This window comes from Amphibalanus amphitrite, unplaced genomic scaffold, assembly GCF_019059575.1.
Source record: "Amphibalanus amphitrite isolate SeventyFive unplaced genomic scaffold, NRLGWU_Aamphi_draft 000214F_arrow, whole genome shotgun sequence".
In the NCBI taxonomy this organism is placed as follows: Eukaryota; Metazoa; Arthropoda; class Thecostraca; order Balanomorpha; family Balanidae; genus Amphibalanus; species Amphibalanus amphitrite.
The window spans coordinates 455,459-469,010 of NW_024881709.1; the positions used below are offsets into that span (position 1 = coordinate 455,459).

At 51.1% G+C, this 13,552-nt stretch overlaps 1 protein-coding gene across 1 annotated transcript in view; it reads right to left on the bottom strand.

The window, feature by feature from the left end:
* Positions 1-13,552, bottom strand: part of LOC122385308 (proline-rich protein 36-like) — an 88,813-nt gene that overhangs the window by 64,138 nt on the left and 11,123 nt on the right. The window lies entirely within an intron of this gene.

Genomic DNA, 13,552 nt, shown 5'->3' on the forward strand with positions numbered 1-13,552 from the left:
TAGCAGCGAGGCTTGCGCTACACCATTTGTAGTGAAAAAAACGCCCAAAAAGGATAAAAATTGAACAAACGTGCTCGATCAACAGCTAAAACATTACTTTTTAAACACCTTTCAGCTCACGTAAACTCAAAGGGTGTAATTTTTTTCTCTGAGTGCGGGGTCGGGAGGGGGTGGAAGGCGCGCCACCACCACTTTGCGCGCCTTTCCTTACGCGTAAGGAGTGCAGAGCACCGGTAAGAGTAACTAAATGTGCATTGTGCAAATGTGCAATGTGCATTGCATGGACCATCAGGCACAAGTAAATGCGTACTAACCAAACTACTCGCATCAAATAATCCAGCACGTCGTGCAAGACAGGCCAACGAATAAAAGGTAATAGGGGGACGTCAATTATAATTGGACATCAACTAAGAATTATACAGCGAGGCAAAATCATTCAGGAGCAGGCCTTGTAAGTTGTAGCTGCACCTCGATACAGCAGTTAGCAGCTTTGGAATCGAGGGAAGAGCCACCTTGGGGCCATGACAGAATGTGACGTTTGGCCACAAAATCTAAGGTAAAGCATCCATCGTTATCGTGCACACTTTACTAGTTACCTGTTAATGAACGCTTTGAAACATCCTTGACGGGTCAGTTCCAAGTAAACAGAGCAGGGAGAAAACGTTAAATTGCAAATCATGTAATTGATTGGCTTAGAAAGTAAAAACATGCAGCCAACAGCATGTAAGCAAGGAGACCGGACAGCCAACACGAAAAACATTATTCGAACACGCTTTCGCGCGAAAGGTATTGTGTTCACAACCCAATCGTGATAAGGCGATAATGCGCTAAAACGTTTCCCGACAATTTAGCCACAGCATGACATAGGAAAAACCACACCTGGCAGGTAATCTCTTATTTCTTTCTCACCTTGCCACTATTCGCACAGTCATAATTGCGTCATATTTGTCCCTGTCCGACTGAGCGGGGCGGGGCCCCGTTTCCGAAGGTCACATCGGGACAGACCGACTGCCGCCGCCTTCGATGGTGTGGCGATGACGGTCCTTCTACCATACTATCCAGGTGCACGGGCACCTGGTGTGCTCCATCGCCTTGCCGCCCGCGCCGGGTGGCCCTCTGAACGGCCACCCTCCAACACAGCCGTCCGCACGTGCTGTGCCCGGAGGCGGCTGGAGCGGGCGGCCAACACCTGTTGTTCATACCCTCCCCACCAGCCGCGGGCCGGCGCAGACCGGAAACCATCAGCCTCCGGCCGCCGGCACAGCCGCGGTGACGGACCACTGTCACGGCCGCAAATGGATCGATAATCGACCAACACCAATCTACAGAGCGCCGCGCACAGAGCAGCGAAATGTGACGCAGCGCGGCGGCTTGGTCGCCAGGTTGCAAAACGCAGCCGGCCCCTCGCTAGAGTTGTCAGCCTTTGTGAGTGAACAAAACCGCCGCGTAATCATCCAGCCGGCTTAGTATGCACAACAGCACGGGACGAGCGTCATCGTCCCAGCCTGGTGATAAAGGTTAGGTGACGCCAGCGCAGAGTCGTCCGCAGGCTGGCGCAGGCGGTGACGGTGCTACTTCGGCAGTGAATGCGGTGAGCGCCCGAGACGCCCGATTCAAAGAGGCGGATGTGTGAATTTGACGGTAGAGAGCTCTGATGACACCCACCCAGCGGCAAAAATGGTGGTCTTACGACGTAAAGAGAGGGCACGGAGCGCACCTGGGGAGTCGAGTTGTTTGGATGCTGGCTTGCAGGGACGGTGCAACTGAATAGGTGCTGCATCGGAGAACATAGGAATGATACGGAAGCTGATCTCTTTACATCAATATCCCTTTGTTTTAGCTATTTTTCATGAATGTTCAACTCTTGAATAGCAAGAAATACAACGTCAGTTTTCATGAGAAAGTGCACCGAGGAACAGTTAGTCCCCTGACAAAAGAGAAAAGAAAACAAAATACGGGAGACAAAAAATGAGGACGAGACGAATCGATAAAACTGCTAACACGGACAAAACGGCGTATAATCAAGGACTTCAAGAGTTTTTATTTGGACGGTCAGACAAAAGCTCGAACCAAACACACGATGGGTATACAAAAGCTCGGCTTCCCACAACCACCGAAAACTTTCGAATCTGATTGTTGAACTACCTGAAGGGCTTTGAAGCGCACGGGAACAACTTATGAATCGCACTTCTCCACCCACGCTTGTGTTGTTCCAACAAAGAACCTGTCACTCGCCGTTCTTATCGCCGTGTCTTGTTTACTCTCGGAGAAGAGCTAAGAGCTCAACCCTGGCCGGTTATTCATCGAGAGACACGGCGCGGAGAATGACCTCTCGAGTGCTGCTGCTGTGGCACGGTGCAGCTGCGTCATCATGCTGCATGTCTTCGAATCTCCCTTCATCGCTACGGGACGACCGATAGAGGTGCAAATTCTCATGAATAACACATTGCTGGATCCAGACCAGCGCCAGCGGAACTGATAGTAGTATTTCCGGTGTTTATCGCACCCCAGGATACGGTATCGACAGCATCGGCATTTTACCGACATCCGTATTAATTGTCCCTTTATTTGGCCGACCTTTCCATCAACGGAATAATATAAAACCGGTATGCCAGCCTATCAGACCATAAATATTGTACGGCGCGGTCAAATTTAGAAACAAGCCGTTGCTGCGGTCAAATCAAATCCTTCCTAGCCCTCTTATCAAAAGACCCGCAGCATCAAGTGTCACATGACAAAAAGTGACCGCACCTTAACCTTTCCGTAACACCAACTCTGCTCGCCTGTCACCTCCGTCCACAATCTCCAACCGAGCCCATCCTGGCTTAGCACCTCACTTGCCTACAATTGCAGCACCTATAGGAACTCTTGCCTAAAGGTGACCTTGCGAATTGCGATCCTTGCCCTCGTCACTGTCCATCATGCAGAGCCCCTCGACCACCGAGAAGGCAGCTCGCCCACACCAGTTCCCCGCAGACAAACTGACTCACCCACCGGATCGGCTCACCCGAGTGCTCACCGATTGACTCACCGAGCCGCAGGGCACGCGGTGAGCAGCCACGCAGGGCTTAACGAGCCGCAGCCCCACGTGCGGGGCCGAGCCGGGAAGAGCGGGTACTTACCTGGAACGAGACAAATAGGGACGTTAGCGCACGGGTCAGTCACACACGCACACGCGAGCCGGCATACCGTTCTGGCAGACAACGGAACGGTACGCACATCGCACACGGCGGCGTCGAGTGGAACATTGCGACACGGAAAGTGGAAGTTTTGAGGAAAGGGATCGAGGCGGGGATGGTAGCTGCGACAAGCAGCACACAACAATAGCACAGTACACAGTATAAATATTATACAAAACGGAATTTTGCTGTGGAACACAAACAGACTAAAAAAGCAAGGAACCACATCTAAAAAAATAATCAATAACTTTTATTTTACAAATAAATCTCCTATTTTAATCGCATCAGCCCGAACAAGTGGCTGGTGACGACGCAGCAACGTCACCAATCACTGCCCACTCGTTCACCTGTCAATCACAACCACACTTCCGTGAGCTCCGATACCACGGGTGATGTCAACAGACCGGCTCAGTCGAGAGAGCTTTGCATGATGTGGTCCCGCTCGGGTTGCGCCAGTATGGTGTAGGGGAGAGTGGTAGAACACGTGGAAACGGCACTGTTTGATACTCAACCAGAAGACGTGTTGAATGGATGAAGCATCTTGCCATTCACCAGTAAGATGTGTATGTAGCATCGTGACGGGAACCATACTAAGCACAAGGGCCCGAACAGAAGCACATAAGTTACCAAAGACAAGCCTCTACCCCAGCTGCGAATGCGGTCGAGCCATTCCCTCATCCAGGGTGGGTTGGAGGACCCGGGAGGGAAACTTTTGCGTGGGATCCTCCTGCAGACGCCAGACGAGGCGCAGATCTACCGGTGTCGGTCGACTGAACACGCTTCGCAAAGGAAAGGAGAGAGTGAGGGTGAAGTGGAAGATAGGGAGGACAGAGAGCCGAGAGCATGAAGGAGAGAGTAAAGACCGAGAGGCGATTGACACAGTTTTCAGCAGAGGTAGGTTGTGGGCAGCCAATGAACTGTGGGATAGAGGGAACTTGAGCCTCAAAGTTTTCCTTCAACAGAATGCAACCTACCATAAACTCGTCGGAAAACGCTCAGGTTAAAGAAACCGGCAGATGCTATTGAGCTGCCTACGAAGCTGTACGCGAAGCAGCAAAAAAGCATCATATTTTAAGCTTTGCTCACACAAATATTGGATAAGAGCCATTGCACTGCTCACCATCGTAATTCCGAATCAAGTCCCCCCCCTCCCCCAAGAAAAAAAAATCACTGTTTTCGTTATTTCCACATCAATCGACAATCCTGCGTTTTTTCTTACACGTGCCATTGTAATAGAAAAACGGCATTTTGATCTCGACTCAGTAGTGCGCGACACGTTAGCAATGCTAGTGGTGTCTAACAAAGCCGTCTTCAGTGGAGCTGGACTTCGAAACGAAATTTTACGACAGGGATGTCTAGAATGCCACTATTCCATCCCGGCACCGGAACGTCTCTGACTTTTGAAGTATGTGGGTTACTCGTACACGACAATTAAGAACAGGTCTGGTCTCAACTGGAAAAGCAGCGGCATCCACTTATTTAATTAGCGGAACTATTACAGCTGTGTGGTGCTATAAAACGACCCCTCCGGCCCGGTTCCTGGCACAAAAAGACACACAACAACTCCCATTCAGACAAGAAAAGATCGGTGTCAAACGGTTCCATTGTAAGACATAACCAGTGACCCTTGAACTTTGAAAACAACGGGACTAGGAGGCGGCGGCGGTGGTCAGGGGAAGAGGGCGATTGGAGAGACTCGGCTCCAGAACAAATTACCCGAGAGGCGGCCGTTACTTTCCCCAGGTGAATGTTCGTTTTAAGGGTTCTACGGTAGCAAAGGTGCCTCTGATGAGCCTGAATGGCGCCGGGAGATAGCTGTAATTACGACCCGTTCACAGGAACGCCGGGCAGCCGATGGCGGTTGGCTATCGCGCGAGTAACAAAACTTTCGAACGTAATCGTGATCTGAACGGGTGGCGAGACACGCTGAAGATGAAGCATATCTTATAGATTCACGTTGATGCGATAAAACATCATGAGTCTGGTATTAAACTACGGCTTTCGTGCTGACCTTCACTGAGGTCGGGATAACATTTTTGTTTCATGACAGGATGCACTCTGAGAAGTTGCATGATAACATCTGGAGTCACGAAAAGTTTAGACTAGTGAAATTCAGATGCTCTTCATATTGAGTGCCGCGCATTCAGCGAGAGTACTTACAATTGCATTGTTTGAACGTATACGTGGAGTTGCAATCCGTAAGCATCAAACCAAGCTTCTGATATATGCAACGCATCACTGCAACTTCAGATATTTGGAGATTAAAGTCGTGCTGCACGTGGGGCCTTCAATCGTTTCTCAGAAAAAAAAAAAAACGCCAAGAGAATGATAAACGTATCACGGAACAGGCTGTCAGTCCGTTCAGGGCGTCCAAAACGAGATTTTGTTGCCAGCCGGTGCGAAAACCCAAAGTCCCACGCAGCATCATTCACCATGCTGCACGTTGTATGTCACGATGCAGTCCAGCAAAACAATAAAAACGAAACCACCGTCAGTCAGCGTACCGAGGAATACGACCGGCGCATGACTGCGCCTGCGCGTCACCAGTGCCGCTGCTCTAAACCGGTGCCTTCGACGTTGTCACGCTTGTGCTCTTCTCGTCCAGCCCTACCCTACACTCGCTACCCAACCGGCTCAATTTGTTAGTTCCAGCACGCTCACGCAGCGTTCCATACCTTCCTTTGCTGACCTCAGAGCCGCTTGATGTTAAAACCCCGCATTCCAGCACGGCAGTCGAAGCGGCGAGCAGTCAGACAGGGTAAGAACGGGCAGGTTGTAGTCGAGCGAGCGGGAGTGTGTGGCTAAGATATCCTAAGAAGATGGCCTGGCTACGTCATTAGCTCATGCGAGAGAAGGGGACCTTTAACAAATTCACTGGATAGTCTGAAAATCTCCTAGAAGACCGCACGAGGCCCGCTAAAAGGCAAGTAGGTAAAATCCCAAAACATGCAAACAGTTCTGCTACAAGGAAAGTTCAAAGCAATGCATTGCAACAGACAATAGGCTGACGAAAGTCCAAGAGGCTCCGGGAATCCGAACTCCCGGTGGGCTGGGGGTTCCCGACTCCCGTTGATTTCCCAGCTCCTGCCGGGGTCCCGGAGGCGACAGGCACCGATCCATCGTCCCACGCCAGCCCGGCAAGCCGTAGGTCTACCTCAGCAGTCCCGAGGCATCGCCAGGACGCTGCCCGGCCATTCCTCTGCAAGGCCGACCTGGGCCCGCGGCGGTGCTGGTGCCGACCTGGGCCCGCGGCGGTGCTGGTTCGGCACGTTTCATTGCTACAGCGCCGACCGTCGCTCGGGAGAAGCGGCTATAACGAGCCTGCCAACACCGGCCGACGCCCCGGCCGGCCCCGATCACGTCCAACGTACAGCCGTCTTCACATCGCGAATAACAACGAGCAACGAGAACAGAGCCGCGAACAGGCCAAGGTCGGGAACAGGTGGAGCAAGACGATACAATGCCCACCCACACAGACAGGCCTGCCACTCCCTGCCGCACAGCCATCCGATTGAACAAGCCCGCCTGCTTCTACTGTGTTCAATATCGTCCAGCGCTGTGCGCCGCCCGGTCTCATTCTCAGCTCTCCAGACTTGACGCCGTGGCGGCGGAAGACGGCCATTGGTGACCGCAGACCGCAGCACGCCGCTACCGGCTGTAAGGAGCCCACTAGGTGAGTCGGGGTGCTGCGTCCACCGCAGGCGCCATATGACGGCCGTGGATCGGACACACGCGGTCCCACCGCAACTGGTTCCGGTGGACCGACGAAAATGGACGATCGCCGGCGGCCGGCACACAGTGAGAACAGCCAAACTGCATGCCGGGCAGTGCTCTGTTGATTTACTTATCACAACTACTTCAGATTCACATGAAGAAGCCGTGTTGCAAAGACATAAGAATCCAGACATCAGCAAAAACACACAGGGATTCTTCTCGAAACAGCATGGGCCTTCCCGGTCACCGTTCAAGCGCAGCACTGGTCACGCCTGGCTGGATACGAATGCGACGCCTTCAGGCACCGTTTAGGACGTTCCGCCTACGCCCCATCTCTAGCCGAGGTGCGGCACCACCGGTTCGAGTCTTGGAGAGGCGCCCGGGCCGAGACGCTAACCGGGGGTCGTTTGTCATCTCCCGGTGGATGTCAGCCGAGCTGTGCCGTCCGCAGGCGGCGGTGGAGCGTCGCGGAGGCACCCATCTGTGCGAGACGCGCAGTTACTGGGAACGGGTACCGTATACCGTGAAGGATGGTCGGACTGGGTCAGAAACGGATATCTGAACAGGCACCTGTATAGTGGTATCACACTAGCGTGAAATGATTCGTAATGCAGCTTGGGGCCGTTGGAATAACCCTAGCTCAAACTCTAGTCTAAACAACGGCATCTAGCCTCAAATATAAAGAAAAGAGGATCGGTTGGATCGGAATGCCTGAACCATACACAACCACGTACGACCAAGCAGTCGGGCTGTGCTTTCGTAATTGCTCCAAGAAAATGAGAGCGCGGGAAAATCCTCTCGAAGCCATGACACAGGGACGTCTGGGGCGTGCCGAGACGGGCGGAGCCGTCGGTCACTGTGTGTTGTGTCCGCTGAGTCTATTGTGTCATACAAGGTCACCGTGACAAACACGACAGCCGGTGTGTCAGGTCAGTGTCACATCCCTGACCCGGCAGACCGAGCGACACGCAGTCAGTCTGGCTCAATACACAGCGTCATGGTTTATGACCGTCCCAAACGGCAAACACAACCTGCAGATTTTATTAGAAGATAAGCAGGGTCCAGCCGTGTCTTGCCTGTCAACCAGCGATCGCCAGCTTCTGTGGAGTAACTTGTGAGACGCAGCCTTTGCATCATGATGAGAACGGTGTTATATGGTCAATAATGCCCAACAAACTTGTACAAAATATTGATCTGTAGGTATCTACACGGACGCTATTCTACACCAGTCACCACATCTTATGGGCATGGGCAAAGTCAACGACTTCCGGCTGCACCCGCAACGACTCACCATTGTGAACCACTGCGATAGTTGCACTGCATTGCAATGCATTGCAGTCACACACTATGCCCGCAGCATGACAGGTTCTGTTGACATCGATCAGCTGATCGCGGCCGACCAAACAGCTGACTGCGGCGGACCGGCGGGCGTATCCGGACGGCGGTTGGGGTGACTCCAGGGTCACTGTCTGTCCCCCCTCCGTGACTGTCCCCGCCCCGGCCGACTGAGTTGTCAACGCCGACCACACATCCTCATTGGCATTCATCGGCTCAAGTGTTTGCCACCCGCCTCGACGCGCCGTTAACGACGGGACACCGGTGTCGCGGGCCTGACGACAGCGACGGCGGTGGTGCGGACGGGGTCAAAAGGGGGCGGTCACCTCTAGTGGTGACATGCTCACTCAGGTAAGTGTGTGACTGCGGCAACTGCAAAGATGCAAATTTAAGTGTGATGGCTTTTTATCAGATGGCTGTCGCTATTCATGGGTTTAATTGTGATGCGACATCTTCATTATATGAATAACAAGTACGTAAGCGCTAGCACGACTAATAAAAGCAAGTCATCGCAGCTTCCTCTCGCATCTGCAGAAAGTGTAAACATCGACTCAAATCCACAGTGGCAGTAGCAGCAGAAGAAGACGCAAAACTCACTTTCCCCACAGACGGTGGAGAAATAACATCGAGTCTGACCGAGTTCTGCGGCACTCTCACCCTGTCGGAAGTTTTCAATAATCCCTTTAAACGAACCGAACAATGGTTCCTCCGAGCGATTAAATGCTCTCTGAGATCCGTCAGACGACTCAGAAGTGGAAAAGTTTGTGCTCATTCTCTATCAAGCGTCACGCTTCCAGCACAGTCCCAACACGACGAACAATCGAAATCGCTTTACACGATCAGGTGTGAACAAACGGGCCAAGAAGCTGAGGCGTGTCTCTCCATTGATGCGTTCGATATGGTCGGCTGGCTAAGTCATGGTGATCCATAGCAAACATGTGTCAGGTCAGCCTGCTTCAAAGGTGTTTTGTTCAAAAGGTGAAAGGTGTTTTGTGTTATGGGAAACAATCCACTGAGAGAATTGGAAAAAAGCTGCGACCAGTCCTCGGGTGACGGCCTTGAGGTGTCGATTGTCCCATCAATCAGCTCCTGTCACAGGAAATGACGGGATCGCGTGCACCCGCCACACACTTCCAGAACATTAACCTATTGTTTTGATACCTCAAGCCATCGCAAAGGTCGATTGAAATCACGCCACGGGATCACAAACAAACATCGCATGTTTTCCGCGACACCCCGGTGCACCAGTTCCACGATCACAGGCCGTCACATTCCTGCTCGAAACAGGAGGTAATCCTTCCATTGTGGCTGCACGTCACTGTTTCCGCACGTGCCATACAAAGTCGTCATTTCCACTTACTGGGCCGCTGCAGGTCGGTAGATGCACGGCAACCAAACGTGATTATTTATAAGCTCGCCTTTCCGACAGTCTTTATAAAGCATCGGTTCCATGCAGATCCTGATCGGTCCAGTCATGGTCCGTCCAGTTCTTTTCGTTCTTTCCCGGTCAGGAATTCTATGGTCCGTGATGGATGCATAGTGCACGATTCTATGGTCCGTGATGTGATGCACAGTGCACGTTCCGCTGCACAAAAACGGACTCCGGTCGCTTGTCAGTCCGCCGAGGTCTGTCGGAAGCGCTGCAGAATGTTGAACAAGCGGCCAGGCCGGTCGGCACGGCATGTCGCGTCCCTGCCGTTCGCCGCAAGGTCAGAGATGGATATCGTGCATGAAGCCTGCATCATACAGGTTGTCACCACGGCGCTGGTTGGCATTCCCTGCATCCTGAAGTGTTCGTACGGGGTTGCGAGCCAGTATCATCTCACGTGCATCACCGGAAGCAGTGCGATTTCACTTTGCATCCTTTCTTCTCTCCAGCAGCGCCCTCGGCAGTGGGTCGGGGCCTCCACGGTTCGGTGACAGTGGATCCAACCGGCGCTTCGCTCGAACGGCTGTGCGCGTAACCAGATGCCATCTGAGTGGTATCTCCTGTCGTCTCTGCTTGAGTGGCCACCACAAGACACCGGCCCCGCACTGGGGCTAGCCGCACCCTCCCGCCTACACGCGCTGGCCATCGATAACCCACAGCTCATCCACTGGCCATAGCCGCAGTGCAGCCGCCCACACAAACCGCAACTGGCCTAAATCGAGGCGGATCTGGATTCTGGTGCGACTTACAGCGGGAAAACCTCACCGGATGTCCACAAAGATCGTTGAAAGATAGTTACGAGATCAGGCAAAATGGTTGCATGATGATATTTTTAGGGCATTAGGTATGATGCAACACAGAAAATAAAAAGCGATGTCAAAATGACGCCCGTGGCTCATGACTAATTGGCGATTTATCCCATGCTTCTTATGGATATGGGTCAACATCGCAAGTCTCCGGATGCTTTGGTAGCTCACCTTGTTTCGCATCTCGCAATGTTCCGGTTAAAAGGTAAAATCACATACTCGTAAGCCGGCAGCGTAACCATTTCGTTAAATACATCATCACGAACTCAATGCAACATTTCAAAGGTTCACAACGCTTTTAGCTCAAGACCGTCGTCGGTCGTAGCGTATTCTAGGAGGACTGATGCACGGAAAGTACACCGTACCCATACTCAGGCGTTCACTCGCGCTACCTTTTATATCTCTACTTCTCTGGCCAATACTTCTCGACATGGAGGTCCGTCATGGGTACCAACCCACAGATGTACACTCTGAGGAAGATATACTGCCGTCTGTGGCGGTCCGTCGACTCCAACTAAACTTCACGGCTATCCTGGGTTTGGGAACGACGTCCAGGGAACCGCGTCACGGCAGCCGAGCGCCGCGGACACTGCCCGATCGTAAAGCTCAGCACACATCGCAAGGCACCCGGGCACCTAAAGGCTTGGTCACATGAGCTGGCATGGTGAGGGCACCATTCACGAGCTTCTCTGAATGGGATTGTCAACAATACAAGTCTTGTGTAAGTCCCGAGATCGATTCGACTAGTTTCATCTCCCATGGTTGCTAACTTATCTGCAATGCGCATCTGTAGATAAAAGTGTACGCACTTTCACATACGGCGGCGTATACGAGCTTCTTGTCGGCGATATCAACTCAATGAGCGTGCCAAACTGCGGACAGTGTCCCACATCAGAGCCAGTCCCGGAACTAACCGCCCATTACAGCCTCTGAACGAGGCGCCGGCGCAGAATGGCGATGGGAGCGGATCAGCAAGACACGCGAGCACAGCACCCATGGGCGCGGGTACTCGGCTCAGGCCGCCTTCGTGACAAGCGTGGGCTTAGATAGCCTTGTAATGGGCGAGTTTGACTGCTGATTGGTAACCTATCCATACTCTCAAAACACATTATACTGAGATCATCTTTACAACGTTTTGAGTCTGCTTCCACTCAAGTTCTTTCTCTGGTGCACATGGAAGTATTATAACGCCAATGAACGAGCATGATGCATGCATAAGAACAAGTGTACGGAAGAAACATGATTAATGACGAAAAGAAAGAATGAGAATGAGCGAGACCAAGGCAGCGGAGCACCGTCAACAACAGAGACATAAATCAGGTATATCGCCGTCATAAATAATTCAGTGGTTGGGCGCATGTGCTTCTCCAAACGGTGTCGACCACAGGTGATACAGTTAAGGCGACTTTGAGTCGTGACGCTTACGGGCCATGGAAACTTCGACAGCAAGACACACTGCTGAGGCGACCACTGGAGGTAAGTACGGAGTACGGTCACCGTAGGCAAGAGGTACTACCGAGCCCAATACGTGCCATCGCGCTTCAGGTCACGGGTCAATGGTGTAAGGGTCATGCCTCACTGACCATACATAGACCGGAAGGTGAGCCGCCAGTCTCGACCAGACTTCGCGTCGGCTCGACTGAAGTTGGATCTGTGAAGCGCAAGCCGCACGGACACTTTGTCCCGAGAATAGCTTTATTCAGATCTCAGTAGCGGCGACATGTTACGATGACGCCGCACTGAAAACAAATCTACTCGTGTATGGAGAGTAAAGGTCATTTTACCAGCCGCTAATGAGTTTCAACCGCTGGTTTACTCGTGTATGAAGCATTCCAAGCCCTGAGTTCTGGTTTACTCATTACAAAAACTCATACAAAGAAATCAATGACCTGCCATCCATGAGTAAGGCTCACCTTACTCATGCCATCCATGAGTAAGGATCACTGATGTCGATGAAGAAAGGAAAATCGCCAGGAAGCAATGGCTTCACGGCAGCTTTTTTCAAACATTTTTGGCCTTACATTGGAGTATTTTTGTTAAGGGCTTTTAATGAAGATGTGTTGAAGGGTTGTTTGATTAACTCCTTCCGAGAGGGAATAGTGACGCTTATCCCGAAATCGGGTAAACCAGCAGATTCGGTAAAAGGTTGGAGACCCATTTCTTTATTAAACACTGATTTTAAAATTATATCTGCTGCTATTACTTCTAGGCTGAAAAGCGTAATGCATGAACTTATTTCACCTAGTCAGAGTGCTTACATAAAAGGGCGATGTATAGCAGAAAATAGCAGACTTGTATATGATGTTATTGATTTTTTAAACAGAACCAACAAACCTGGCTTCCTCCTCGCAGCAGACATTGAAGCCGCGTTCGAAAGTGTTTCCTGGGATTTCTTACGTAAAGCATTAGATCAATATAACTTTGGACCTAATTTCAAGAAGCTGATACAGCTTGTTTATCTTAACGATGCAAACTTTTCACGAATCATGTTAGGTGGCTTCCTGGGAGATAAAATCTATTTGCATCAGGGAATCAGACAGGGTGACCCGGCGTCAGGTTATTTGTTCAATCTTGCAATGGAGCCCCTTACAAATATGATAATACAATCTGAGAAAGTACGCGGAGTGAGGATACATGATTTTGAAATCAAAATCTCTCAGTACGCGGATGACGTTATTATGTTCCTAGATGCAAATGACACTTCATTACGGGGCGCTCTCGAAGAGATGGAGACTTTTTCCTCCTTTTCCGGACTGCGCACAAATATCAGTAAAACAAAATGTTTGTCCATTGGCGGCAATGCGAGGATAGCGAACTTCTGCGGAATTAGTTGCGTTGAAGAGCTCAGAATACTGGGAATTACTTTCAATGACAAAAATGTTGAATTAACCGATAGGAACATATCAGCTATCTTACCGGCAATTGAGAAAGAAATAGCGCAATGGAAGAGAAGAAATCTATCAGTTTTCGGAAAGATAACGGTTATAAAATCGCTACTATTGTCAAAATTGGTGCATATTTTAATGGCGCTGCCAAATCCATCTCACAAGATGGTTAAACACATAGAATCCCTCTGGTATACATTCTTA